The following is a 27,284-nucleotide window of genomic DNA, read 5'->3' as shown; positions in this document are numbered from 1 at the left end:
GCAAGAATACTGGGCCTTCCTGACCCAGGGACTGAACCCGGGTCTCCTGCATCACAGGCTGATTCTTTGTTGTCTGAACCACCAGGATATGGCTACACATCTTGAAATAATCACCAAAATAAAAGCTACCTTTACTATATATAATAACACCCTCTAATATTTTCTATTGTTTTCAATTATACTGACTATGACACAGAAGTTGATTTTACAACCCACTGGGTCAAAAATACTTCCCAAGGAAGATGATTAAAATAGTATCTGATATTTAGGGAAAAGCTGTAGTTCCGTTTTGTTTCCCACTTTTGGCAAAATCATCCTTCTAGCATTATTCAGAACAGCTAGTGAAGCTACTGTATAAAGTCACATATTCTAGAATACAAGTAAGGTAGAGAAGAGCAGGGCTAAAGCAAAATGAAACAATAGGGAATTTTTTTTTTTTTTGATGGCTTTGGGTAACACCAGCATGAAAAGTCCTCAAACTCTCAGCCAATGTCAAAGTACACTGAAATATGGCTTGGTTTTTCCCCAAAATTCTTGTCGTACTTTTCCTTCAGGCACACCCTTCTCTAAGATTATTTTTGAAGTTCCCTTCCTTCCTCCTCTTAGAAACAACGTTTATATCAGCATTTACTTGGGCATGGAGGAGGGGGAGGCAAACAGTAACTACAGATGGCAATTCTGCACCAAGCACTGGAAAGCACAATTATAAATGTTATGAAAACACTGGGGCTCATGAAATCAGAAAGAAAAGTGTCCCAAAAAGCACTATCTTAAAAAAAAAAGAAAGAAAATAGACAAGATCTTCACGGGAAAGCTGCAGGAATTTATTGCAGGTTTAACCAAGTCAATTTAATAGGAAAACAATCCCCTCCCCCATTAGTACTCATGACATTATTTATTATGGGCTGTATTTCCCGCTCTGCCTTCTCTCCTAGAAATGCCAGTGTGCTGCTTCACTTCCACCTAGTTTCCATTTTATTCTGCAAAACTATCAGGTTTCCAGAACTAAAACACAGTAGTAATGGTGATAAATATTTGATATTTCTATATTTTATTTTAGTCTAAAAAGAAGCCTCTGCAGCCATTCTTCTAAAACAGAATTTCTCAGTCTTAACACTACTGATACTTAGGCGCAGGTCCATTCTTTGTTAAAGGATGGTTCACAGCATTCCTGGCCTCAACCGACCAAAAGCCTGTAGCAGCGCCCCCAGTTTGTGACATCCAAAAATGTCTCCAGACAGTACCGAGGGCTCCCTCGGAGCAAATTCTCCCCTAGCTGATTAAGTACTTCTGTAAAAGAACCTGAGTGAGAGTTAAAGGTCATCTGAGGCTGACTTTCTAAATGGCCAGAAGGATGAAATTCCTGGCATCTGAGTTAAGTGCCGGTGGCAACCTGACCGTCTACTGCCGCCCGCACTGCTCCACCAGGGAGAACCAGTAGAGGGCGCCATTTTCACACGCGCCACTTGCCTTCTGGGCTCCCTTCAGATTCTTATGAGCATGGACTAGGAACACTTGATCCCCGGAGAAATCTCTCCTATTTTTCCAGGGCCTTCATTTGATTAAAAGTTAATAACCTGGCGATGCAAGGAAACTGGCGCACTCACTCACAGCTGGTAAGAGTGTAAACTAGTGCTTTTCTGGAGGACAATCTGGCAGCATTTATCAAGACGTGTCTTACAAAAACAAGCTCCCATTTTGACCCAGCAATTCTACTCTGAAAAATTTTACCTGAGGAAACAATTAAGGCTGAGAGCAAATCCTTACCTATGAGGATAGTCATGGAAATGTTGTTTATCATAGTAAAAACAAGAAACAACGTCTTGTTCTAGAGAGCGGGCTGAATAAAACCCTAGGAGGCAGTCACAGGATGGAAAAAGCAAGCAGTCAGCCAAAGTGCTGGAGAGTGATGCTTCAGGTCCCAGGAAGAAGTTGTTTGTTAGAGCTGAGGAAGTGCTGGGCCCCAAGGTGACTGCTTTGCACATCTGAACTCATTAAGTCAGCTCACCTGGTGCCCCATCTTACAGATAAGGAAAGCACCTTTCGCTATCTGACCAAGGCCACACTGCTAGTAAAGGGGATTCCAACCCAGGCCAAACCTCGAGTCTGTGCGTTTATCCATTCAACACATGGCACTTATTACAGACAAGGGGAGATGGGAAGCAGAGCTAAGAGCCCAGAACATCCTGCTAAGCTAACTTATCTACACACTCTTACGGGTATCAGGGCTTCACGGTCCAGCTCTCTTATTTCGGTTCCCGAGCCTAGAACTGTCCACAGTTGATACCATGGGGACTAAGCTCCAGTCCTCGCTAAGCTGCTCCACACATGACCGAGAGCTGTGTCACTGATTACCCACACCTCAGTTTCCTCAAAATAGAACGCCATGGTTGGAAAAGATCACCTCGAAGCCTGGCTCCCTAACTCCATTTCTCTGGTCCTGGATTTCTGGTAGCTTCCCAGATATTTTCACAGATTGCCACTGGACATATATCATCCCCAGGAAAGCCCAAGGCTTCCTGGCAACAACTGAGCTGAGGTGTGCTAACAAGCAGCTCTACACAGACTGCGTGCACCACTCCACTGGGCTCTGCAGCAGCGGGCCCCTACCCTTTTGGGCACCAGGGACTGGTTTCATGCAAGACAATTTTTCCACAGACCAAGGGCGGGCAGGGGGGCGGTTTGGGGATGAGTCAAGTGCATGACACTTATTGCGCACTTTATTTCTAGTATTATTACATCAGCTCCACCTCAGATCACCAGGCATTAGATCTCAGAGGTTGGGGATCCCCTGCTCTGTGGCACAGGGCTTCCTGTGAGAGGAGGAAATGAAGAACCACAGAGAAAAGTCCCAAAGAGCAGCTTCTCTGTCCAAGGGGCATGAGGGCAGGAGACAGGCAGCTAACCTCCTCTGTGGATGCCAGGACCCAACCGTCAGAATGACTGCGGATCTCCGCCACTCCGAGCCCCTAAAAATAGCTCTATCTGTGGATGTGCTTAACAATGTCTTCTGCTCTTCCTGACCCTTGCTAAAACTTAAAAACAAAAAAATCAGCAGGTCTGAAAAGCTTCAGAGGAAACTGGCTTTAGTTACAAAGCCAGAACAGACATCTGGACGAGCTCTGAGCTGACAGTGAGAATATTTATGGAATCAAATGACTGAGACGGTCTCGGCAGCTTGGGAGTGAGGACAAGATCCTACTTGTTTCTGCTTTCCCTGCACCCGGCACTGGGGCTGAATGACGGAACCAACACTGACTGTTCTGGAAGGCAAAATGGTAGCATTTTTGGCTAGGTAGAGGCAGGGTGAGGGAACGGGTTTGCCTTTTGTTGAATGCATAAATATTTGTGTAGCTTCTCTGTGCATACAAAAGAAGATTCAAAATCAATACAAGATTCTTATTATCTTACCAAAGGTCTATACTGATTCGAGGTCAGCCTGGAGAAACAATGGTGTATTCGCTTTGTTCTTTTTTTTTAATTGGAGTATAGTTGAGTTACAATGTTGTGTTATTTTCTGGTGCTATGTATATACATGCATGTACATATATTCTTTCTCAGATATTTTTCAATTATAGTTTTTTACAAGATAGTGAATGTAGTTCCCTGTGTGATACAGTAGGATTTTGCTTATCTGGTTTTCTATCGCTGCTGCAATAAATTACCACACATTTAGCGGTTTAAAGCAGTACTCATTTATTATCTTACAGTTCTGGAAGCCAGAAATCCAAAAATCAATTTCTTCAGGTTAAAATCAAGGTGTTGTGAGAGCTTGATTCCTCTAGAGGCCCTAGGGGAGAACCCTTCTCCTTGCCTCTTCCAGCCCCCACAGGCTGCCTGCACTCCTTGGCTCGGGGCACCTCCCTCCACCTTCAAGTTAGTAGTAGCGCCTTCACTCTTCTCTGACCTCCACTTCCGTCCTCACATCTTCTCTGACTCTGATCTTCCTTCTTCCTCCTTAGAGCTTTGTGCTGTACTGCTGCGGCTGCTGCTAAGTTGCTTCAGTCGTGTCCGACTCTGTGCGACCCCACAGACGGCAGCCCACCAGGCTGGGCTGTACTGGACCCACCTTAATAATCCAAGATAATCTCCCCATTCCAAGATCCTTAACTGAATGATATGTGCAAAGCCCCTGTTGTCACGTTCAGTAACATATTCACAGGTTCTGGGGTTGGAGGCATGGATGTCTTTTTTGGGGGGTGCATTATTCTGCCTATTAAAGATGAGTAGGAGTTGTTAATTTGGAGAATGTATGGGACACTGGGGTCCTCTGTCCAGAGTCCATTTATTCATCCTCAGATAATTAACTGAGACATGATCTCACTCCATCCACTCTGGCAGTGGCTGGTTCAGGGACAAGACAAGAGACTGAGATGTTACTGGGGAGGCCTTTGGGGAAAATATCCCTGGATCTTAAGATCAACACACACAAGAGACCCCACAGGGTGAGAACAGGAAGCAGGCTGCCCAGCTGCTGTGGTTAACCATCTTTACAGCAGTGGGGACTCCTGCCTTAGGAGAAGGCACATTCTGCGGACGGAACCGAGAAGGAGCCCCAATCTCCGGGTGAGCTCACAAAGCTGCCAAATTAAAACACTGGGAGCCTGCTCTCCTGAAGCTGGGGCTCCAGTTCTGCAAATACACACATTTCCTTATTTTTAGAGCCACTTTGATTTGGTTCTGTTTCTTGCCAGTTCAAAGAAGAGGGAAGGGAGCAACAGCCTCGTGCTTCCTCCCTGCACCAGGAACCAGCCTGTGGCCAAAAGGAACAGTAAGTCCGTCACTCACTGCTGAGGGAGGCACAAACACTTGATGACAACAATTTTCTTTCCTTTTCATGTGATATGTTGAAGAACGTCCTCCCGTAACAAGCAAAGGTTTTTTATTAAAAAGTAGTGCACAATCAGTAGGCGATTGAAATGAGCTGATCTGCAAAGGAGACAATCAGTGGAAAGAAGTTTCACACGACATGTGTGAAACAGACTGCTAGCAGGACGCTGCTGTATAGCACAGGGAACTCAGCCCATACTCGGTGATGACCCAGGGGGGGTGGGATGGGGGCGGTGGGAGGGAGGCTTCAGAGGAAGGGGACACATTTCTGTGTGTATACATATGTATGGCTGATTCACTTCATTGTACAGCAGAAAATAACACAACATTGCAAAGCCTCCTTTAAAAACCTCTATAAAGCCTCTATTAAAACCTAAATTAAAATAACCTGGTTTTAATAAAGTTGAATAAATATATAAGTAAATAAAAATAAAATAGAAAGAGGTAAAAAGTCTAGAGCTTAGGCTATCAAGTATGAATGTGGGGGCCCACGAAGACACAAATTCCACATTTATTCAGTACTGCATTTGTTTCCTAGGCTGCTGTAACCAAGAACCCCACTGGTTGGCTTAAAACAACCAAAACTTACTGTCTCACCATTCTGGAGGTTAGAAGTCTGAAATCAAGGGGGTTGGCAGGGCCCTGCTCCCTCTGAAACTTGCTGGGGAAGGGTTGTTCCCTGCCCACTCTGGTAGGTGCTGGCACGTAGACACATCACTCCAGTTTCTTCTTCCATCTTCACCAGGCAATTTCCCAGCATGTGTGTCTTCACTTGAGACATACGTGAAGGCACCCTCTTCTCTGTGTGTGTCTGTGTCCAAATTTATCTCTTCTTATAAAGACACCAGTTGCACTGGACTAGGGTCCACCCTAATGGCTTCATCTCAACCTGATGACACCTGCAAAGACCTCATGTCCAACTAGGTCAGATTCACAGGGACCAGGGGTAAGAATGGCAACCTATCTGTGTGGGATGGGGAATCACAACAAATCCCCTAATAAGGATCTACCATGCAACAAGGATTAACGATGATAAAAGCTGGAGGGCCCAGCCTTGGAAGGATTCACAGACTGGCTGGGAGGGATAGCTATGAAATGGTGCAGGGAACGTGATCTTTGCAGCAATCCTAGGAGGTAGGTACTACTGTCCCCATTTTATAAATGGAAAAACTGAGGCTCTGGAGGGTGACAGGCAGACCCCAAGGAGCCTGCAAGCCCCAGCACACCCACAGCGGCTGCTTCCCACTGTGGCTGGTCTGGAGTCTTAGCACAGTCTCCTTGCCGTGTCCTGAATTAGTGTGCGGGTCAGGAGGAAGAGCAATCAAGCCAAGGGGTTACGCGCTCAGCTCCGAAGTCAGACAGCGTAGATTCAAAGCCCAGCTCCCCCATTCGCCGGCTGCGTCACTGGAGGGTCTAACTTGCTTAGACTGAACTGTTGATGACTATATTCCCAAGAAATGATTCTGCCTCCTGGTATTTCCTGTCATCATAACCTGAACGCACCATCCATGGGTTCCAGCTGGGGCTTCTTGAGAAACAATGTGAGGTATCCTAGATTTTTAAAAATCATTTTTGTCCCTAATCATCTTTTACAACTGCCTCATCCCCACTTAATCTGATGCCAATCTACATATTTTTTTGAAAAGCAACTTGCTTTTCAAATGTTTATCTTAGCTTTCTAAACATTCCACTTATTCAGAAACAACCAATCTTGATTTTTCACATTCATCCCAAAGATTTATATACCTTGTAATTAAATAATGTAACGCTGTACAACTGGCATATACAGGTTTTGGAACACACAACCCACCCCTGGTTCAGCGGACAACTCAGGTAGAAGAAATGTATGTACACAGAGAGAAGTCTACAATAAGTTGAGCTTATTGCAGGCAGAGGTCGGTACATTATCATAGAGAAAATAAAAAGCCCTGGTTACATCGATGGGCCACTTAAGCAGGGCTCTGACGTAGCAGTAATCAGTCAAGTCCTACAAGAAGGAGGAGGCCAGAGTAATTACCTCAGCCCTGGCTGGAGTGTCCACCCACAATGATGTGCTAGCCAGTATGTGACAGTCCCCAATTCTCCCACATCTAATATCATCCTTCTCCAAGGATCTGGCTAATGGATGAGGCACAGAAGGCAGGGTAACAGTACAAAGGAACAAAGCCAGAATTGTCCCATTACGGCTCAGGGTGTGTCACCCCCAAACATGCCATAAAGAACTTGAGAAACGGCCAGTGCAAGAGGGACACTCTCCAACTCTCCTTTCTGTCTCCCTGAACACAAGAATGGTATCTCCCCTGTGACAGGTGTGCTCCCCGCATCTGGAGACAGAAGGACACCCTTGTTGACAGAAAGAGCATTCGGGCCAAGCATGTGTAAACAAACCTTGTTACCTCTTTCATTAATTACCCCAAGCCCAAACTCTGTTTAGATTCTGCCCTAATTGGGCACCCCAAACCTACATTTCTTTGTCCTGCCTATTTCTTACAGATGTACAGTTTCATCTAAAAGTCTGCTGCTGCTGCTGCTGCTGCTAAGTTGCTTCAGTCGTGTCCAACTCCGTGCGACCCCATAGACGGCAGCCCACCAGGCTCTTCTGTCCTTGGGATTCTCCAGGCAAGAATACTGGAGTGGGTTGCCATTTCCTTCTCCAGTGCATGAAAGTGAAAAGTGAAGGTGAAGTCGCTCAGTCGTGTCTGACTCTTCGCGACCCCATGGACTGCAGCCCACCAGGCTCCTCCGTCCATGGGATTTCCAGGCAAGAACACTGGAGTGGGTATCTAAAAGTCTACAAGTTGCTAAGTTTGACTATTTCTTTAGTCCCGTTTCTATGAGTCCTCCACACATAGGAATTAAAATGCATCTTTTTCTCCTGCTCATCTGTCTTGTGTCAATTTTATTATTAGGCTGGCCACAAGAACTCAAGAGGGGAAGAGGGAGGAACCGCCAACTCCCTGACAGCTCCTTCTTCCCAAACATCTTCAATGACAAAAATTCAAAAGGGAGTGAGTGGACCAGGGACTTCCCTGGTGGTCCAGAGACTCAGACTCCAGACTTCCACTGCAGAGGGCATGGGATCGATCCCTGGTTAGGGAACTAAGATCCCACATGCCATGTGGCAGAGCCAAAACAATTTTTTTTTAATAATAATAATAACAAAGGAGAGGTCCAGAAGGTCTGCTTGGGAAGGATCTCCTCTCTGTCAACAGTTATGCACCAACCAAGTGGTCGTTGGTGGAACTTGAAGCCACAGGGCTGAGAGGTCCACCGGTCAACTGACTGCAGAGAATCTCTCTTGGTGAACTATGCCTTCAAAACAGGGAGACAGGTTCCCTGGCTAACCAGCTCTTAAAGGTGTCTCCAGCCTAAGATCTCTCTCTGCTGTTTATTTTTATGTCACAAAGCTTGGGACAGTTGTGGCACCAGCCTCCTGCTAACAGAGACTGGAAAGGAAAGTTGCTATGAAATCCAGGACTGCTTCTGCAATGACCTGCAGCAGCTTGGAAAGCTGAGGGTCCAGTAAATAAGGAAACAGTGTGTCTCTCTCCTTCCTCTCAAGCCCCTGCTCGCTGAGCCCAGAACTGTGAAATGTCAGGCGTCTTTACACCTTGAAGGCTGACTACAGCGCTGGCTGAGCATTGCATCGCAGCAACTGCCTCAGCATCCAGCGGCCACTGCTCTGGCCAGCCCGGCGGGCGGCCCACCCGCCGTCCCGGGTGATGCCCACGGCGCTGCGCCCACCACACCAGCATCACAACTGACTGAAGCTTGGCTCCCTCCTCCTGTACTTTTCACTGGCGTGTTTGGGACACTTTCATTTCACAAGTTTAAGTGTTGGTACACAGGCTAAGAGGGCTTCCTAGGTGGTGCCGCTGGGCCTGCCTGCCAATGCTGGAGACAGAAGACACGCTGGTTCAATTCCTAGGTCAGGAAGATCCCCTGGGGATGGCAACCCACTCCAGTATTCTTGCCTGCAGAATCCCATGGACGGAGGAGCCTGGCGGGCTACAGTCCATAGGGTCGCAAAAGGGTCAGACATGACTGAAACAACTTAGTACACACACACACACACACACAGGCTTCAAAAGGGACACACACACACATACGGGCTTCAAAAGGGAAAGTGAGAGTCCTGTACACACACACACACACACACACACACACACACACACACACACACACACACGGGCTTCAAAAGGGAGAGTGAGAGTCCTGAAGTGGAATCTGGGTATAAACCCAAATTCCATACATATAATTATACAAACTTGGGAAATAGAGATTTTTTTGTCTCTCCTTATAACATTCTGTTGTGTGTGTGTGTGTGTGTGTGTGTGTGGACATAGAAAAAGAGAGAGGTAGCAGGCTGTTTCTATACTATATACATTAAGCACAGCAGGCAAGAGCATATGCTCTCTGGGCAAAACCGAGTTCAGAACACATCATTTTATCCATATGTTTGAATGAAAATGAATATTGAATTAGTCAGGACCTATGTCCCTTTTAGTTTTACAGGTGTCAAAACTAAAATTCTTACTCTTTTGTGAATGATAGATGTTTCTGTTTTGATCGTAGTGAAGCTTGAAAATTATCATGAGATTAATTTCCTCATATGCTTGAAGTTTTAACCCTTCTTTGTTGGGGTTTACGTACAATCAGATGTACACAGCATTAGCATCTGCTATTTTTTTCATATTTTTCCTGTGATTTGGGATGTTTTACCTTTTTACTAGTCTTGAAGATGGCTTCTTTATTTGCAATTATGCTAACTGCACTCTGAGACTTTAATAAAAGATTTTTTTGGTTTTGAAAAAAAAATATTAAATAAACCTGAATTCTAAGAGGAAGAAGGGAACTCAATTCTGATGCCCAGAGAGGCTCAACTGTGATGCGCCAGACAACAAAGTCCGTGCTTTATGCAAAGGTTCAGTCCAAGGAACCAAATCGGAAAGGCCATTAGGTGGACCCCTACTGCACGGTCAACAACAGGGTCATCGGGAGCCCTAGGGACCCCAGGCAGGGAGACCTCAGCTGGAAGTGGGCACACCTGCCCGAAGCTCTAGAAAGCATATCTTCCTGGTGACCTCCAGGCTGGATTAGATGACCCTCGTTACCACTTCAAGAGAAGTGATCTTATGGCGATCACGATGCTGCAGGAGAGATTAGCAGCATCCCATATTCCACAAACACCGAGGAGATGCTGCTGTGGTCTGACTCCTGTGCTGTCCCCCCGACCCCATGGGACGGGGCTCATCTAAACTCAGAAGCCACAGATTTCAGGGTGACCTGCAGGCTGGGAGGTGCCTTGGAAAGTTCAGGAAGCAACAAATCAGCAGTGCCTTGCTGCTCAGCACCCACTGCTTGCCTATAACAAGCAGAGAAGCCCCGGGCGCCCCCTCAGGAGTCCTGCCCTTACTGCCATTTCTCCTGCTCAGAGAAACGCGTCCGTGTCCTTCGCTGTGTCCTTGTGAGGCGCCCGGCTCCTTTCAAGGGCACCATCATTTTCATTAAAGGTCAAAGGAGGCACTCAGACTATCCGAACATCAAACCAACAAACTGTGTTTCTCCTGGCTTCATTAGCATTTTATTTTTATCCTTAGGCACGAAAAGATGGACCACTGGGAGAGATGGCCTCATCTGATGCCCTGTATCTGTTTACATGGAGGGGAAAGTGAGGGATAAACAATCAGCTCCTGGTCTTACAAGCTACCCTGCAGATCTATCATTTACATCAGCCACATAAGGGAGCCCCGCTCAGGAGAGGCACTGGTCATCACAGATCACTGAAGACTGTCCAAATACTTTATTATGTTAGTCCTGAAAATGGCTTCAAAACTATCCAAACGTTTCTGTTGTTGTGCTGTGCTCAGCTGTGTCCGACCCTTTGCAAACCTACGGACTGTAGCCTTCCAGGCTCCTCTGTCCATGGGATTCTCTAGGCAAGAATACTGGAGTGGGTTGCCATGCCCTCCTCCAGGGGATCTTTCTGACCCAGGGATCGAACCCACATCTCTGGTGTCTCTGGCATTGGCAGGCAGATTCTTTACCACTGCGCCAGCTTTATGAATATGCTATTTAAAGCATCACAATATTCCTGCAACAAGTACACAATCTGATTCCAAGGAAACGAACGAATGAGAAACATGAGTAGTATTTTAAGCAGTGGAAGGATCTGACCCTTTGTCTTCATGAGGTGGCTTAGGTCAAAAGTAGAAAAACTTTAAAAGATTTTCAAAAATAAACCCTGAAAGCCCCCGGACAAAGGAAGTGTAACTTCCCTTTTGCTACAATGGCAAACCTAACATGCTTCCACCTTCAAGGAAGAGAAAAACAGGCAGTTTCCTGTGCAGAAACTGTATTCTTGGGCTCCTGTATGTGGCCGAGATACGTGGGACAATCCAGGTTGGTGTTCACGGGACACGCAATACTGTGCATGCAATTAAAGCCAAGGAAGGTCAGTGACACATTTTGAGAAGACATCCTTGTGCCAGTGTGGGTGCGGTGGAAGATACTGCAAACTTATCGGCTGCCAAAATCACCTTTCCCAACTTCTCCCACTTCACGACTTCTCCAAAAGCAGAGGAAACAAGAAAAAAAAAGAAAAAAAAAAAAAAAAAGAAACACACACACACACACAGTCCCACCACCATCTGGTGGCTTGAGACCAGCAAGCACGAGATTCTGGCAGGCACGGTACTGGCAGCCACAAAGACCGATATTCCTCTTTCTTTGTTGCTGTTTTAAAAGCAAGGCGAGACTGGTAATGTGGAAACACAACACGAACACGCTCACACTTCTAGGAAAAACCAGAGTAGCAGCGAAGGCATTCCGATGGCGACTCTGCCCGCCTTCGTCTCTGATGGAGTGGAGCCTGGTTGAAAAGCTCAGGCGGGGGAGTCACCCGGAAAATGCCGCTAGCTCCCCGACACCTATCACCATGCACGCCCGCTGCCAGGGTCTGCCTCAGGGGTACGGGTGCAGAAAGATGCTCCCACCAGGGCCAGGCTGCAGGGACTCGAGGACACCAGCTCATGCCAGCAAAGCAAATGTAGGCTGATGTGCAAAACCACACATCATTTTCCTAGCTCATGAAGCTGAACTGTCAGGCAGATAAGATGCTCGCAGCCGCTGATCTGAGCATTATCTCCCAGGCAGTTTTCAGGTAAATCAGGGGGTCACTTGATGAATTTAGAAGAGGAGGGCAGTTCATGGTTTTAGGGGTCAGAGTCAGAGTCTGAGGCACCCACTTCCTCCAAAGGGATGAGACCCCAGAAAGCGGGTCCGTGATGCCACCCTCAGGCTCTACTGCTACTACTGAAAACCTCCAGTATCTGGAATCAGGTTTCTCTTGAGTGTTGCTGGCCTAAGTACTACTCTGTCCCTTTAAGGGGCTTCTGTACCTCCCTGAACCACGCCAGAATGTGCTGACTTTACCATCTCTCAGGAAGCAATTCTGCTGCTTTCCAAATTATTAAGAATAGCTACCATCTACTCAGTGTTGGCAATCTAACAGGCACTTACAAGCACAATGTGTTCAATTTTAAAATCTCATTATATGCCTCCTGTAGGTATCATGGTCAGATAGGAATTATTATCCTCATTTTACAGATGAGGCAAAGGGACTCAGAGAAGTTAAGCAACTTGCCCATGGTGGCACAGGAGAATTCAGGATTTTCATCCAGGGCTGAGTCCATAGTTAGAACCGTTCTTGAGAACATCTCGCTGTTGCGAATATGCACTAACATATTTAGTGGATGAGAAGGTAGCTTTTTGCTCCCCATCCCCATTCTGTGACTGAAGGAAAACAAAAATCTTGCCACCCAGACATCTGTGTCATCAGCCAGACTCAAACCATACTGCTGCCACTTCCTGGCTGGACTGTGTGTGGGAGGGCTGGTGAGCACGCAAGGCCCTGGGATCAGGTGGGCATGGACTGGCATCCTGCCCCCTGCCAGCTTCCTGTGGCACGGAGGTACTGTTTAGTCAAGCAGGGGACCCTTCCCTACTGGCCACAGCTCACCCTTTAAGCTACTGACCCATCCCAGGAGGGGCCGCTGCAGGATAGTGTCCCAGAAATGGCCTGGCCCTGCTCAGCTGAACTCAGTATCCCATGGTTTTCTATCAACACTGACATCTTGTAAAACAGCACATAATGGGATGTGTGCACATCTTTGGACATAGTAGGTGCTCAACAAACATAAGTGGGACTGGCAGACACACCAAGCTTTGAGTACTGAGGCTGTAACACCCCTTCTTCCCAATTCTCTTAGTCCATCTCCCTCCTCCCCACTCTACTCCACACTAACGAGGAACCTGTCAGGAGAAGCTAAGATTTAAGATTCTAAGGGAAAAGTGGCTACATTTGGGCTGGGACTCCACTGCTGGCTCCATAAACTCCAGGCAGAGTTCCATTTTGCAGCTAACTTCCCAGCCAAATTCATCTAAGATCATTCGAATGGACTTACTACCATCTTAGTGTCTTCTTCCCCTTGATTTCTATCTGGGGTTGTACCTTCCCCAATGGTTCCTGAATGACTGGATGGTTTCTGATCAAACAGCAACTGAAATTCTAACCCTGTATAGCCATCAGGAGGTTGGCTCTTACAGCCAAAAACGAGAAAGCAGGTCTAAAGCTCTGGCAGGCAAGAAAGCAGCACAACCAAGGTGTCCTTGGCCAGCCCTCCCTCCCAACCTCCACCTGTTTACAAAGAGTGGTGCGTGCACGTTCAGTCGTGTCTGACTCTTTGCAACTCCACAGACTGGAGCCCACCAGGCTCCTCTGTCCATATGAACTTCCGGGCAAGAATACTGGAGTGGGTTACCATTTCATCCTCAGGGGATCTTCCTGACCCTGGGACTGAACCCACATCTCCTGTGGCTCCTTCACTGGCAGGCAGATTCTTTACCACTGAGTCATCTGGGAAGCCCACTTATGAAGGGCACAAACTGGTTTTAGTACCTCGTTTCCCAATGAGTCTCAAGGTCAGGAAGTAGTAATACAGATCCAAAAGCAATTCATTTGCCCAGTTTCCTGAGAAATCCACCACCCTACAGATCAGATGAAATGCAGGTGGCCCCCGTGTCCTGGACTCGGAGGACAGACGTGTGGAATGTGGCTGCTCACCATGTTCTATCTCCGTAGGACTCGGGGACTTTGGCTGGCACAGGGTCCTGCTGGTGAAGCTTCCCCAACTCCTTCCCAGATGTCCTCCTGCCAGCTGAGAAATGGCAACGCAGGATCCCAAGAAAAGAGACTTGGGAGCATCCGACAATGTCTGAGGGCAAAGTGAGTCAACGGAAGCTGAGAGTGGGTCACCAAGTGGCCTGGGTGCCCACTGGCCTCGGTCTCGCCCCATGCCTGGGACATTAAGAAGCCTGCAGAGAACTCAGTATGGAAAATGGGCATGGAGTAATCTTTCTCTTCTGCCTTTGGGAGGATGAGTAGCTCAGAAGCCTCCAGCATTTGCATTTAAGGATGGAATAGTGGAGGGAAGGAGTGAATAAGGGGACCAGACGATCGCTAGCTCACCTCCCTGCTCCCAGGTACATATGTACATATACATATGTACATGGGTGACTCAGCATGGGCTTACTACTTCTTGGGCCTTTGTCCCTCATTCACAGGTGACCTCCAGTGACAATATCTGAGGTGCCATGGAATTCCCAGTGTTGGGGAAGATGCATGACCCATCTCTGACTCAATAGATATTTGCAGACAAAAAGAAAAACAAAGTTTAATTGGATAATATCATAGTCTGAAGAGTTGGACTCAATCTGAGCTCCCAGGAGAGGGCACTAAGAGGTTCTTTACAAGTAAGAGTCACTTGTGGATCCACTCGCCGCCCCCCTCCACGACCCCCCACCCCCGGTATGAAAATAAAAGAAAACAGGACTTCTAGATCCGCAAGCTGTGAGCTCTGAGAGGCTTGTCTGGTTTAAGGTTCAATGTCAGCTAGGGAAAGAGCATATCTAAATGCTAATATGATAAAGAGTATTTAGATCAATGTTTGGCTATTCTGCCAACCTTTCAACTGAAATATTTGAGCATCTACTCAATGCCTCTTCTTCCAGGCAAGAACACACACAAAAGAAAAATAAGGAAGGAAAACAAAGAATCAAGCCTTTTTGTTTTAAGATACGGGGCTGATAATGAACCTCAAAAATCCCCATTAGGATGGAAGAGGGCCCATTAAAACGTTTGCAATATTCAGAGTACTTTTTTTTTTTTAGAAGATAATTACTAACAATCTCAGGAAGCTCCAGATCCCCTCATATGCTGTTAGTAAAGCCTTTGCAGGAGCAGCTCTGTTGCCATGACAACAATCACTTGGCAGCATGTAAAGGAGGACAAGGGACCTACCAAATGGTATTCTCAGCAGTCAGCCCCGAGATTTCTTAAAGCCACTTTCTAAAGGACCTTCGGCATCTCGGAGTCACAGAATTTACAAACTGAAGGAGGCCTTAGGAGTAACCTAGTTTTAGCTTGTCACCATTATTTTTCTAGCCCTTGCCTGAGTCGCCTAGACTCAGCTGAAATATCTCTAGGGCCAGAGACCTTACTCTGCTCCACCCTCAGGGCAGGGAGCCTCAGGGCAGGGAGCTTTCCCCCACCCCAAACCCCATAATCTGTGGAGTAGAGTGGGCACAGGATTAGGAAGAAAGGGGGTTATTTGAAGAACCTTTCCCTTCTCAAACAAAGGGCTTATTTGGTAACGGCTGCCATTGTTCCATGGTTGAACAAAACAAGAACAGCCACGGAAGGTGGCTCCTCGCAGGTCTTAAGGACAGAGCTGGTTTCTAATTCCAGCCACTGAACACGACCTGCAAATTCATAACTGTCACCTACATAGAGAGCACAGGACACTGGTGGTATCGTTAAGCCATTTGGGAGGTTGCACATGGCAAAAACATAACGACGTGCTTTGTGTTCACATGCTGTATACACAGCGCACACGCATGCGTGCACGTACCCACAAACCTGCCAGGATGTGTCTTTTTTTTTTTTTTTAAATTTTTGGCTGCACCTCACAGCATGCGGGACCTTAGTTCCCAAACCAGGGATCAAACCTGCACCCCATGCACTGGAAGGTGGATTCTGAACCCCTGGACCCCAGGGGAAGTCACCATGGATATGACTCTTTAGTCACCCCTGCAGAGCATCGTTAAGGATGGCTTCTCCCAGGGCCCTGGGCATGTTTTTAGATCCATGCACATGGATTCTTGGGCAATTCCCAGGAGGGTACATGTATGTATCCCAGGTTGGGAGAGGGGGATGGGGTCAGCTGGGGGGATGACTATCATAAAAGTGGGTGCAAGTCTGACTGAAGGGGACCCTCACACCTCACCCACATGTGCTGCTAGGAGGAGCAACCCGGCCTGCAGTGGAGGCTTCTAGATTCAGCCGACATGAAAAGGCCACCTCCAGGTGTCTCTCACCACTTCCCAGGTGGCTTTGGACAGCATCTGTGTCTTTCATCAGTCACTCTGGGCCAGGGCAGCGGTACCCAGGACCACCACCCTGAAGCAAGCTTAACTCATTTCATACAAGAAGGAGTCAGGAAAGTGTGAAGCAAAGAATCTGGTTTTAAACTCTAGTGTGCTTGATGCCTTATAAAGAATCCCAAAAGCAGAACTGGAAAAAATGAAAAAGGTTTGCACAAAGAGACTGTGCTCTCCTCGATACCAAACACCCAAGCGGGGGCTGATTTTCCTCGGAATAGATTTGATATGAAGACAGCACCAGTGAGCAGGGGTCGCCCCAAAAGGCGGCCACACAGCTCCCCAGGATCACCCAATCTCTTTTCCTAACTTATTTGGCTGCACCAGGTCTTAGCTGTGGCCCGCGGGATCTCTGCTCTTCGTTGCAGAATTTTTTTAGCTGCAGCCTGTGAACCCTTAGTTGTGTCATGTGGGAATCCAGCTCCCTGGCCAGGAATCGAACAGGGACCCCCTGCATTGGGAGTTTGGAGTCCCAGCCACTGGACCACCAGGGAAGTGCCCCCACAAATGTTCTTAACCAGGAACCCAGCACTCTTTCAGGGAAGAACCCAGAAAACCATCTTAACGGTACTTCATCAGCAAACTCTAAAGTCAGAGTCAGGAATTAGCTCCAGGAAGAATCGGTGTCAGTTTGGTGAGCATCCCACGGAGATGGGGATGGCCACTCCAAAACAGTGGTGACAACTGGGGGATGACAAAGGCAGAGAGCGGTGCCCCACCAGAAGGCAGAGGACGAGAGGTGGCGGGACTGGCAGGAGCAGGCTCGTTTCCTTCCAGAAAAGGAGCTGGCCCTCCCCCACCACAGGCCTGAGAGCCGCGTTTCCAGATGACCGCGCCGCGCTATGGGAAGCAGCACAGGCACGTGGCCATTAGGCGAGCATGGCTCTGCGTCCACACACTGCCAAGACCAGCTCCCAGCCCTGGAGAGGCTGGTTTATTTTAGGAGAACAATTACCAGTTATTACAAAGCTGAAACTGACCTTGCAGGTAGAAGTCTCGGCATCAGGGATCTTTTGGTCCCAAGTGAGAAAACAGGAAAAACAATGACATTTGAATGACCTCAAGGTGAAAGAGTGTGCATCTGTGTCTGTGTGTCTATGAGAGACAGATAGATACGGACACAAGTGAACCCAAGGGTAGGAACAGATGAGGGCATCTGACAATACTAAACTACTGGATTAACAAGGAAGGCTGCCACATACGGCTGCACAGGTCGTGCACTGCACAACTCCAGCGGCCACCATTCCCATCGGCAATGAGCTGTGGGCATCTAAAGTCTGATCTCTACCCCAGTCAAATACGGAATGCGGTCTGAGTGGAATCTGAGTCATGGACTTCCAGCTCTGCCACCCTCATCTTCTGTTTTGTCTTTTGGCAAACTAAAATAGACAAATTCACTCTCAGCAAAGGGACAGCCCCAACCAGATGGCTGGAGGACAGAATGGGATAATTCTCTACTACTGAAACCTGGTTTAAACCGAGGCTAGTACCAATGGCCCAACACGCATGTTATGTTTTTAAAAAGTCATACTTTAAATTCTCAAGAATTACTCAGCTAAGAATGAGGTTGCAACACCCTTTTCCTCTCCCTTCTGGGTGGATGAGCAGATTTCTTTTCCTATTGGAGAGAGGACCACTCATCTTTGTCCTCATTATGGAGATGGAAAATCATCTCTGATTTCTAAACCAACAGCAGACCTCAACGTACCAAAGAAGTGCACTTTTCAGAAAACTGTTTATACTTCAGTCGTTTTCGAAACAGACATGATTTCTTTACCCCCAAAGAAACAATGAGGTGAATGGAAATTAAGTTCTCAGAGTAGATGACAAACTGAACGCATTCCATATCTAAACCACATACTACTGAACCTGACCACATCCCATCACAGTGCTTCTACCAGAAAAAAGTACTCAGGTTTTTTGTTTGATTTTTGTTGTGTCACACGCCTTGTAGGACCTTAGTTCCCATACCAGGGATCAAATCCATGCCCCTGGCAATGGAAGCGTAGATTCCTAACCACTAGACAGCCAGGGAATTCCCAAAAGTACTCAATTTCAACTTGGGACGTGGATTTTCATGGCAAAGAGTAAAGGGCAGAGGGAGAAAAAGAGGAGACTCCTGCATTTGAAAGGATGGCACTCTTCCTGCACTTAATAAATATTCTATACCTGCCACGCACAGACAGTAAGATGAGTCAATAAAGCAGTCTTTGCTCTAAAAATAGCTCCCAGGCCATGGCACAAAAGGACGGGTAAATGGGAATGGATGACACAAAGTGGTAAGGTTTCAGATTTGCGAAGTCAAGACGAGCTTGTGTAAGCTGAGACAGAAGGGCACAGACAGGCTTAGACAGGATACTTGGAGGGTCCAGAAGGTTGGGGACATAGAGCATTCCAGACAGAGACAAGGCAAGAACAAGAGGCCAGGCAGCCAGAAGGGACAAGGTGTGTCTGGGGGCCTCTAAGGAGTCCAAGTGACCACAGCATCACAGACATGGGGGTGGTCCAGACGAGGAGGCTGGAAGGAGAGGCCAAGTGTGAGAGGGAGCCACCAATAAGGTCAAGCTTTGTGGGGCAACTTCACCCCGAGGCAAACCAAAGCACAGAAAGGTTGAAAAGAAGAGGCATGGTGGAAGAGGTGGAAGCAATGCACGTCCGCCTGTGGACGACGGATAAGCAAGATGCGGTGCTTACACACAATGGAATATAACTCAGCCTTAAAAAAAGGAAAGGAAAACCCAGTGACATGCTACAAAAACATGGATGAACCCTGAGGGTATTCCATCAAGTGGAGTTAAGCCAGACACAAAAAGGCAAATACTGTATGAGTCTACATATATGAGGTAGCTAATATAGTCAGGCTCATCGAGAAGGAGAATGGTGGTTGTAAGGACAATGGTCCCCCCAGGGACTGGGGGCAGGGGAATGGAGAATTTTTAATGGGTATAGAGTTTCAGTTTGCAAGTTAATAAAGGTTCTGGAGATCTACTGCAGAGCAATATAGATATTCTTAATACTACTGAGCTGTATGTTTTAAATGGTTAAGATGCTAACTAACTCATTCATTTAAAACTCAGGAGTGAGTGGCCGAGGTCCCAGATAACATGGCAAGTTCTTGGCTACTGGTTTTTCTATTTTCAAAGTAGCATAAAGTCAATCAGATCCACTGGAAGCTCTCTGATAGCAGGGCTGTTTCTCATGAAACAGGTGTCCACTGGCCTTGGCTGGTGAAAGATGAGTGAATGAGATGTTCCTTCAGGAAGTGCCTGCTCTCAAGCCTGCCTGCAATAACCTACTTAACCCCTGCTCATTTCTGATACACACATCCCACAACCCTTCCGTGCACCGAATTAGTAATTTTGTTTCACCTTTCACCTGTGTTCCTAAGAGAAAGCCCAGTTCTTGGCCAGGGCCCCTAAAGAACAGCAGTTCAAGGGCACAACCACCAGAGTCAGACCTGGGTTCAAAGCCCAGCTCCCCCAGTCCCTACCAGTCCTCACCTTTCCCAGCCTCAGCGTCCTCATCTCTACAAAGAGAAGCAACAGTATCAGGCTGCTGAGGGGACTCAGCAAGACAGCATCTATAAGACACAGGGCCAAGCACACGGTCAGCACGAGTGCGGGGGCTGTTCTATGCAGAACCCCTAATGCTGTACCTGGTGCAACTAATAAATAGTTTTTAACGGTAACGTCACTCAAAGGTATTCAACAGAATGGCAGCTGTGGCTTCCAGGCCCAAGTGAAGCACTGGAAAAACCTTTCAACAAATGTTAACAGTCGTATTTGGTTTAGATGAATCATAACACCTCTTAAAAGCAGAGGAAGTGGCCCAGGGGGCCCTCAGAAAAAATGAGCAATAGCATCTGGATGAGCTAAAGGGCACCCAAGTCCATCAGTCATTCTTAAGCCGTACAAATACATACTCAAAGGAGCTCTACGAAAGGATGTTGTCAAACCTTAAGGAGGAAGGAAATCCAGACACAGGCGATGGCATGGATGAAACTTGAGGACATTCTGTTGAATGAAATAGTCAAAAAAAGACAAATACTGCCTGATTCTGCTTACAAGGAGGTGTCTAGAGCAATCCAAATCATGAAAACAGACTGTGGAAGAGCCAGGGGCTAGGATAAGAGGAAGATGGGGAGCTGTCACCTAACACATACAGTTTCAATTGCGCAAGATAGGAAAGTTCTAGAGACTGGCTGCAAGACAATGTGAATATGCTTAACACTACTGAGCTGAGAGGGCTTCCCTGGTGGCTCAGTGGTAAAGAATCTGCCTGCCAGCACAAGAGATATGAGTTCAATCCCTGGGTCGGAAAAATCCCCTGCAGAAGGAAATGGAAACCCACTCCAGCATTCTTGCCTGAAGAATCCCGTGGACCAGTTCATGGGGTCCTAAAGAGCCGAAAAGTTTAATGAATAACACCACCACACTGAGCTGCATACTGAAAAATGGTATTTTAAAATATAAACATGGAAATTGTTATATTATGTGTATCTGCCCATTACTGAAAATGAAAAATGTCAAAGGATCTCAGCAATTTCACCTTAGCCTGAGTTTCTGCTCTGGAGATGGTTCGGGAGGAGGAATTGAGTCCAGCACAGGAATATGATGCCTTCACCAACCAGAGCAGTCTGGTGGCCTTAGAAGGAATCCTTCAGAATCACAGGATGAGCCTGCCCAGGCCCCCAGGCCCTTGGAAATGGCAGGGTCCCCTGTCCCTCCCCAGGACCACTTTCTCCTTTGCCACCATCAGAGGTGACAACATGGGTCTTCATGACTCTGGGCCACATCTGCCTCCAACCAAAACAGGAATGCAATTTCACGTTTACAGATGCGGGCACAGATCAACCAGACCCAATAGGAAGACGCTCAGTGTACAAAGGAACAAGCCAACACTCTGCCACGACTGTGTCAGAGGTTCTGCACTGTCCTGCGCTTGAGTCTGCAACACGCGGTTCCAGGGCCGTGAGCTGCACACAGTGCGATGTTCCCGTGCCTCTGGGTGGACTGGAAGCTGGTGGGGCTTAAGAACACGGCCTCTGGCACCTTCTCGGTCTGTGTTGCTGCTGCCGCCACTGCTGCAAGTGTGCTTGGTCTCGGGCAGTAAAAGCACCCCATCAGTGTTGCTCTGTGTGTGGGCCTGGCCCACCCATATGCTGTACGTTCTGATGTCCTGCCCACATGCCAGCGTTGTAGATGGGACGTATAAAAACCAGTAAGACCATGCCTGCATGAAAGAGTCCATGGTTTCATAAGCATACATGCTAAGTCACTTCAGTCGTGTCTGACTCTTTGCGATCCTATGGACTATATAGCCCGCCAGGCTCCTCTGTTCATGAGATTCCCCAGGCAAGAATGCTGGAGTGGGTTGCCATGCCCTCCTCCGGAGGATCTTCCTGACCCAGGGATCAAGCCCACGTCTCTTATGTCTCCTGCATTGGCAGGCAGGTTCTTTACCTCTAATGCCACCTGGGAAGGTCGCATGAGAGCGTTAGATGAATACACAAATGGGCGCCTGCTCATCACAGGTATTAATCTTATGATGGAATAGGGGGACTGGAAAGGAAGAAGAGGGAATAACTGGCTCCAGTAAGCACCTACCCCCAACCCCTCATCCTCTAACACACTCCCTTTCTGAGTCTGAAGTGATTGCTACTGATGATAATATCCAAGAGAGAATTAAATTCTTTCTCAATCCACCACTTGAGCAATAAGGCATTGAGCTGTTGAAATCTTGATTGCTTTTTCATTTCAGATTCTGAGCCCCTTTAGGAAAACAGGGATTGATTAGCAAACAATCAGATTAACTGGCATAAATCCACACCTAAGGACTAGCATTTCATTGGCTCTCTGCCTGCAGCAAATCCTAATGTCTTTCCAATCAGGATTATGTAAGGAGGAGACCCACAGCTGGAAAGGCTCAAGGTGAGGGCAGGCTGTCTGTCTACCTCGGACTTAAAAGTCTGTGCTCAACGTTCTTTCCAGGATTCCTTCCCAGAAAGCTGGTGGCAAAAAGATGCTTTGTAGGCAGCCTGGCTATCCAGTGAGGGCTTCCTCCCTCCTGGAAGAAGTGCTGATGTGGCTGCCACGCAGCCCAGTCATTGGGTGACCGGAAGCTGCCACAAAGAGGCAGGGACCCCACACCTCTCTCCTCCCACCAGAGAGCCAGCAGGGTCCTGGACAGTCCCCATTCGGTTGGGTGGAGCAGACATTTAGATCCAAAGGCTATTAACTCCCTTAACCCCATTTACCTTCATTTTCCTGGCCAATGATAAAAGACCTAAAATTCAGTTCTTCTACTCTTCAGAAATGAGAAAACCAGAGGGAAAGTGAGAAGGTCCTTGAAAAACCATCTGGTCCTTCAGAAGGGATCTTGCCCAAACCAGAAATTTGCAAAAAAGAAATTTTTTTTAAGCAGCAAAATGCTATTTCAATATGAGATGTTTTGAGGAAGAAAAGAGATCCATATCTGGCTGGAGGGGGTGGGGACATAAAAGGGGGTCTCAGCAGACACTGATCTCCACCCCAAGGGCCTGGGCACCCTCCACTTACCCACTATACCACTCAAAACCAGAGCACACCCAAACTTTAGAGACTTCTGAGATTTAAAAAAAAAAAAGCAGTTAGCAAAATTTACGACCACAGCTTGGGCCAGCAATCTTGTGTCAGGCAATGAATGTGCTAGATTTCCAATATTCATGTCAACACTATGTGCTGGGCACGACTATTCCCATCACAGATGAGGAATAGCTGGGGCATAGAAGCTGCAGGTATTCCAAAAGGTAGCCTAGCCCTTATCCTTCACCCTGCCCCCAATTCTGTTTTTGAAAGGGGGATTCTTTACATGTGCTATGCATATTTTCTCAGTCTTGCACAAAGTAATGTGTGAAAGTATTCCTTCCAGATGGTCTGGTATCTAACACTTCCTCAGAACATTCTCAACCTGCCTGTGCACAGAGAGGATAAGTAACCTGCCGCAGGTCACACAGCTAACGTGCAAGGGAGCTGGCGGCCTGCAGATCAGGTCCTGTGTGTCCAAAGCCCATGCACCTTCCATCAGACTCACCACTTCTCTAAGTAAACCACCCCCCACCTCCCCACCAAGCTGCTGCCCAGGCTGCTCAGCGGGAGCTGAAGAGAACCAGTCGCCATCCCCCAGCTGAATCAACTGTTCACAAGCGAATGGACAAGTACTTAAAACACACTCCTCTGCTTCACAAAGTCTCTGGCCTTCACTCAGGTGGAGAGGAAGCCGCTGCCGCATCTTTCCACATTATCACAAGACAGATTTCCAAAGATGATGTCAACGGGACAGAGGATGAGGGCCAAGTTTTTCCTATGTGATCTGCCGTTGACAAAACAAATGCTTGGGCAGCTGGCAAAGCAGACTCGGCAGCCCTGCAGAAACCACACCTGCCTTGTACGTGGCGTAACCAGGCAGAAGGACAGCAAGGAGGGGCAGGAGCCCACGGCCACTCCTTTCATTCCCAAGGGGACACCAAGTACAGGGTTTCCTGCCCATCCTTCCCCAGATCAGCACTGTGGTTGATGACCCTGGTTCTCCAGGAGTCTCCAGAAGTCGGGAGCCCGTTCACCCTCAGCACCACAAACACAAGGCCAAGAAGAAGGGGCTTCCCCAGACACAAGGGAAAAAGAAGGAAAAGAAACCCCCCCCCCCCACCAAAGCATGAACTAACAGAAAGCAGGCTGAGATACAGTTCTGAGAACCCAACGTAAAAGGGAACAGATGTGAAGTCATCTCAGGCTTAACAACGACTTCCGCACACCCTCAAAGTCATTCCACAACAACGGATTTATAACATTCGGGGCTATGATGGCTGGAAAATGCAAAGATGCTGTGCTCTGCTCCAAATGGTTTGGACAGATGTTTGCTAAGTTGGTTGATGGCAAATTTCCTTGTACTCAGTATCGGAGGTAATTAGTATTCACCAGGAGGAGGATTTCACCTGCATCACATAGAGCTGACACCATTTGAGTCAACAGACAGAAAGGAGGATCTCTGTGAATGTTCTTTTAAACTGGCACCTGAGAATCTTTGGGGGAAAAAAAACAATCGGCACTAACTGCCAACACACACACTCCAGACAACAGGCACCCTAGCAGCTTCCAAACATGTCGGCCTCCCTAAACCCTCGTCCCTCATCTCGGTACACGCTGGGACTCTGCCCTGCTCGCCAGTGTCTGTGCCCCCATGTGACCCTGTTTGGGTGTCGCCAGGACTGAGCAGCATTCCAGGAGCTCTGCCTTTAAGGGGCTCCCTCTTGCTTGATCTCTGTGTCCGTCACAGCCTGTCACACATCATCCTGCCACTGTTTCTTTACTCCGTCTCCTCCACCAAGACTAAACTTCCCGCAGGCGGGGCTCCTGTCCGCTGCACAGCGCTCAGCATGAGCAACACTCAGAAGACACCTGCTGAATCAGGGGGAAAGGATGGGAGGAAAGGCAAGGTAGGGAGTTTGGGAAGGACATGTACACACTGCTCTATTTAAAATGGATAACCAACAAGGTCCTACTGTACAGCACCTGGAGCTCTGCTCAGTGTTATGTGGCAGCCTGATGGGAGGGGAGTTTGGGGGAGAATGGATACACGTGTGTATATATATATATATATATATAGCCAAGCCCCTTAGCCTTGTTCATCTGAAACTATCACAACATTGTTAATTGGCTACTCCAAAATAAAATAAAATATTAAAAAAAATATGTTGGACAAAAAAGAAGCTGAAAAGTTGGGAAGGAAAAAAATCACTTGAGAAATAGAGTGGGGCAACAGATGTCATTAAAGCCAATGGAAAAGCAAACATATTCATACAAAATAGATTTGGCTGATCTTTTCAGACTTGTTTCAAAAGACTTGTGACATCTTTAGCTGGATAAATACTTGGACTTCCCAGGTGGCACTAGTGGTCAAGAACCCGCCCGCCTGCCAATACAGCAGGCGTAGGAGACACTGGTTTGACCCCTGGATCGGGAAGAGTCCCTGAAGGAAGGCCTGGCAACCCACTCCAGTATTCCTGCCTGTAGAATCCCACGGACAGAGGAGCCTGGCAGAATACGGTCCATAGGGTTTCAAAGAGTCAAACACAACTGAAGCAACTTAGCAGGCACACACATACCACAGAGTTTAGACTCTTGGAACTGGAAGGGATCCTTGGCCATGTGGCCCAGCGTTCCTATAATGCAGGAAACATATGTCTGCTTTGCTCCCAACACACCACTAATGCTCTGTTACCCTGACACTTCTCCCCGAAGAGCCATCAACTGCAGGCCAGAGAAAAACAGTACACAAACCACAGCAGATTTCTTTGCTTTCTACTGCTTCAACTTTCTCGAGGCTTATCATGTCCATCAGAGGGAAAGAAACTTATAAGTTAGGGCTTGATATGCAAAGTTTGAAGTTTGTCTTTGGGAAAACGGCATGAGGCAGTCAGAAAATGGAGAGCTTCTGCTTAACTCGTCTAGATAAGGTACTTGAGAAGTCATCAGACCAACTCCGATGCCCAAGGGTGCCTAACAAGATCTTGGCAGGCAATGGAAGCTCAAAATATTTCATAGTTGATCTTATACCATTGTAAAACCCAATGTCAACCACACACCTTCACTTTTGAGGCCCTCAATTTCTTCCCCAGAAATTCCCATCATGTAGAACAGGACGAAAAGCTTCTTAGGAGTCACCTAAAGCTTAATAAGGGCTTCCCTGGGGGCTCAGATGATAAAGAATCTACCTGCAACACGGGAGACCCAGGTTTGATTCCCAGGTTGAGAAGATTCCCCTGGAGAAGAGAATGGCTACCCACTCCATTCTTCTTGCCTGGTAAATCCCATGGACAGAGGCTGCAGTCCATGGGGTCACAAAGAGTCCAACATGAGTGAGCAACCAGCACTTTCATTTTCATTTTTTACTTTCACTGAAACTAATTAAGTCAGCCAGTTTTATAGCAGAGTAATAATGCCAGGGCCAGACCCCCGTGAGGACAGACGTTTCAGCAGCAGGAACGGCAGCCTTGTGCACACAGCAATAACACTCCAAGAATCTCCAAACATCTCTTCTCTGCCCGAGTGCAAAATTAAATTAAAAAGCAGAACAATGGGATTTCGATGCCTCACCAAGCTCTGATAGGGCAAATGAAACACTATCTAGAATGACTGGAGGGGGAATATGGTTTCTCCTACTGAGCTCGGTGCAGTCTAGTTCAAAGGCCGTCCTCGCCCACATTCCAGCCCCTTCCTAGCATCCCTCTGGAGTAACAAGACAAGAGAAAGCAAAAGAAAAGTAAAGAGGAAAAGCACAGCCACCCTGATCACCTGGAATCCCTTCACCAGAAAGGTAACCCCTCACAAACCACCTCCTTTCAAACCGGCCCCTTTCTTCCCGTTCCACACCCAAACCCACAAGGAAAGAAAACGCGGGCGCCACTGCCATCGCCATGACTCTGACCTGTAAATGTTTAACCAGGGATCTATTTTTTTAGAGCTAGACAGAAAGGTAGGCGATTCATTTTCAACATGAGTCACAATATCCCCAACAGTGAAATAGTTTAATTAAAAGTTTAATGGCCTTAGGTTTTGTTTGAGGCACCCTTGATGGCGGGGCCGTGTTCTTGCTGGTCACGGTCTCATGGCTGAAGGGTCGGCCCCAGGAAGGGAGGGCGGGATGCCCTACGCCAGAGCTGGGAGGCAGTCCCGGGGGCGGGAACGTGGCCAGCACGGCACCAGCATCTGTTGGTCACGCAGAACCAGTGACCTCTCATGGCCTAGTCCCCACTGCTTTTCCCAGAGAATCCTCCTAACCCTTGGAGACACATGAGGATTCTCAAGGGGGCGCTTGGCATTGACCCACAGGGTTCCAGATTTGGTTGGGTTTTGTTTCTCTTGGGTGATGTGCTACCATGAGCTGGCCAGAGTCTCTCAGTTCAAAAGACCCTCGCT

The 27,284-nt window shown here is 47.5% G+C and overlaps 1 protein-coding gene across 14 annotated transcripts in view; it reads right to left on the bottom strand.

The window, feature by feature from the left end:
- The window catches only part of MTSS1 (MTSS I-BAR domain containing 1), a 162,600-nt gene that overhangs the window by 37,113 nt on the left and 98,203 nt on the right, over positions 1 to 27,284 (bottom strand). The gene's annotated exons all lie outside the window — the stretch shown is intronic.

Source organism: Capricornis sumatraensis, chromosome 11 (genome assembly GCF_032405125.1).
Source record: "Capricornis sumatraensis isolate serow.1 chromosome 11, serow.2, whole genome shotgun sequence".
NCBI lineage: Eukaryota > Metazoa > Chordata > Mammalia > Artiodactyla > Bovidae > Capricornis > Capricornis sumatraensis.
The sequence above is the reverse complement of the archived record's forward strand: the minus strand, read 5'-3'. Positions and strand labels throughout refer to the sequence as shown.